Genomic DNA, 3,521 nt, shown 5'->3' with positions numbered 1-3,521 from the left:
TTTAAAGCCTCCAATCCAGGTATGGTGGCATATGCCATGAACCCCAGCACTCAGGATACCAAAGCAGGAGGATCACCTCCAATTTAAGGTCAGCCTGGACTACGTGTGAGTTCCAGGTCAGCCTGGAACAGAGTGAGACTGTTCATTCTAGAATAAAGAGAAACTAGAACTCTGGTTCCAGCCTTTTCACCTGTTATTATTTTAGCCTTATAACAACACATTTACCCATCTTTTGTTTCTGCATGAAGCTTGATCTGATGCCGGGGAAGGAATAGCTAACGTGAATGTCCCTTTCTTTCTTTCTTTCTTTTTTTTTTTTTTTTTATTAAAAAAGCCGCACGTTTATTTCGCTTTCTGACTCTGCGCTTGTGCCTTCAACACTTTCACAACAATTTTCTGCTCCTCAATAAGGAAAGCCCGCTTGATCCTGTCTCGGACACACTGGCACACATGGAGCCACCATAGGCCCGGCTGACGTGCTTCTTTGTCTTAGACAATCTCATGAGGACTTTCGGTCTCACAGCGCGAACCCCTCGGAGTCGGCCTGGGCACACACCACATGCTGATTTAGGTGCTTTTCCAACCTTCTTGGTGTAAAGGTAAACAATCCTGTTGCCAGGGGTTCGAGACAGCCTAGTTTTGTTGGAGGCTGTGTTGTAGGAGAGCCTACGACGGTATGTCAAACGCTGGACCATCCTGAGTGCCTCTAAGCACCATCCCCGGAAGAGGCGTGAATGTCCCTTTCTAATTGAAAAAAATTCCATTGTCTTTGGTCCTTCTTTTCCCCATTCTCAGCCATTTGAAGCTTCATACATCTTTTGAAAAAGATTGATTGATTGATTGATTGATTATGTATACAATGTTCTGCCTGCATGTATGCCTGCAGGCCAGAAGAGGGCATCAGATCTCATTACAGATGGTTGTGAGCCACCACGTGGGTGCTGGGAATTGAACTCAGGACCTCTGGAAGAGCAGCCAGTGCTCTTAACCTCTGAGCCACCTCTCCAACCCCCAAAGTTTCATACTTATAAAAACTATATCTGCTCGTAAACAATTTGCCATACTTTGAACATTTTCTGCTCAAACCCAAACGAGTTTTTGTCTTTCTTACAGGAACAGCCTCTCTTCTAAGAACACGCCTTTTAAGCTTGTGTGGTGTCACATGCCTGTATTCACAGTGCCCAGCGAGCTGAGGCAGGAGGACTGTGTGTTTGAGGACAACTTGGGCTACATAGTTAAGAGATTTGTCTCAAAAAGCTAAAAAAAAAAACAAAAACAAAACAAAAACAAAACAAAAACAAAAAACAAAACAAAACAAAAAAAAAAAAATGGAGAGATAGATGCTCAGTGGTTAAGAGCACTGGCTGCTCCAGAGAACCCAGGCTCAATTCCTAGTGCCCACACTCAGCACTCAACCTCTGAGTGTCACTTCCAGGGGATCCACTGCCCTCTCCTGGCCTTCTTGGGCACTGCACACAGGTGGTACACACACATTCAGGCAAAACTCTTTACACAGGAAATAAAAACACATACATCGGGCTGGAAAGATGGCTCAGTGGTTAAGAGCATTGCCTGTTCTTCCAGAGGTCCTGAGTTCAATTCCCAGCAACCACATGGTGGCTCACATCTGTAAAGAGGTCTGGTGCCCTCTTCTGGCCTGCAATCATGCATACAGACAGAATATTGTGTATATAATAAATAAATAAATATTAAAAAAAACACATACATCTTTAAAAAATTTAATTTGTATTCTTTTAAAAAGTCAAGAATAAAAAGTAAAGTAAATAAAACAAGCATTTTACTAATAGCCACAATAAATAGAAACAAAACATTTTAAAAGCTATGATTTATACAAAGATAATATATCAGCATTTTAGAAAACTCATAAAGTAGAAATAGAAGGACAGTTATCATTCTGTTTCCTCAACCAAAACTTATTTTCTAAATTTCCAGGTAAGTTTATATATCTATTATTACAACGCGATGCTTTTTGTTGTTGTTGTTGTTGTTGTTGTTGTTTGAAACAGTGTTTCTCTGTGTAACAGCTCTGGTTGTCCTGTACTTGCTTTGTAGACCAGGCTGGCCAGACTCCCTCTGGCTCCTGAGTGCTGGGATTAAAAGCGTGTACCACCACCACTCAGATACACAATGTGTTGCTTTAAAGTACACAGACACACACACACACACACACACATACACACACACACGAATTGTGTAATGCTTTATCCCAGTAATTAACACACATCTCACCTTGTTGCCATTTTTTTTTTTTTGCAACACTTAATGTTCATTCTCTACACAGGGTGTGGGGTGAAGCTCTGTTGAGAGAGTGCTGGCACCACAAACACTGGACAAATAACTGGTAATCCCAACACTGGAGGCAGATCCAGGTAGATCCTTGTGAGTTCAAGTCCAGTCATGCGTACATTGCAAATTCCAGGCTAGTCAAAAGGCTCATAGTTAGATCTTGTCTCAAAAAAAAGCTCAAAGTCATACTTAGATATAATGAGTTTGAGGACAGCCTGGGATTTGAGACTCTGTCTCAAAAGTAGTAGTAGTAGTAATTAATAATAATAATATATTAAAAGAAAGAAAAATACTGTTACCAGAAATAGTTTTCCTGCCTGCTAATAAGCCCAGAAACCATTTCCTTATTTTTTTTTCTTTTTTAAAGGTTTGTTTTCACTTCATGTATGTGTACTATGCCTGTCCCAACTTCCTTCAGCGATGGACTACGAGGAAGAGTAAGCCAAATAAACCCTCTCCTCCCCAACTTGCTTTTGGTCATGGTGTTTCATCACAGCAATAGTAACCCTAAGATATACAGGAACTTAGAAGATAATACTAAGAGCAGGGCGGATGGTGGAGGTCTAGCTCATGAGGTGTCAGAGGGAAGTTTGAAAGTTCCTCAAAGACTATGGGAGCTGTGAGCTATTCCGAATTAAGAATCTGTGGTTCTGGTCAGTTCGTGCTGAAGAACCTGTTGCGTTTAAGAAAAGGCCAACGTAGAGGCAAATCTTCTGAGAATTGTCTCCTTGGGGTTAGCACATGGGTTTTAAGGCTATGAAGGAGTCATGAAGAGCAGCTGAAGTTTGGCACACTGTAAGAAGCCAGGAGAGGCCACTGGGGATTATAGATGCATGTTGCCAGGACTGGTTTGTAGTTTATTTCATATATATATATATATATATATATATATATATATATATGTGTGTTATATATATATGAAACACTGATATATATATATATATATATATATATATATATATCAGTGTTTGGCCTGCATGTATGCATGTGTACCTGTGCATACCACATGTGTGCCTGGTGCCCATGGAAGTCAGAAGAGGGCATCAGATCCCCTGGAACTGCAGCTGCAGGTGCTTTTGAGCCACCACGGAGGTGCTGAGAATGAAACCCAGGTCCTTTGCAAGAGCAACAAGCACGCTTAACCACTAAGGCATGGCTCCAGCCCTCTGTATCTACGGAGAGCTACATTACAGTGTTAACGGAACACTCTGTAA

General features: G+C 41.2%; 1 pseudogene; it reads right to left on the bottom strand.

Moving 5' to 3' along the window:
• Window positions 1-322: 322 nt before the first annotated feature.
• Window positions 323-726, bottom strand: LOC101989214 (annotated as a pseudogene).
• Between the last annotated feature and the right edge of the window lie 2,795 nt (window positions 727-3,521).

The sequence above is a fragment of the Microtus ochrogaster genome, linkage group LG5 (genome assembly GCF_000317375.1).
Source record: "Microtus ochrogaster isolate Prairie Vole_2 linkage group LG5, MicOch1.0, whole genome shotgun sequence".
NCBI lineage: Eukaryota > Metazoa > Chordata > Mammalia > Rodentia > Cricetidae > Microtus > Microtus ochrogaster.
Note: the sequence above shows the minus strand (reverse complement) of the source record. Positions and strands in the feature narration are given on the sequence as shown.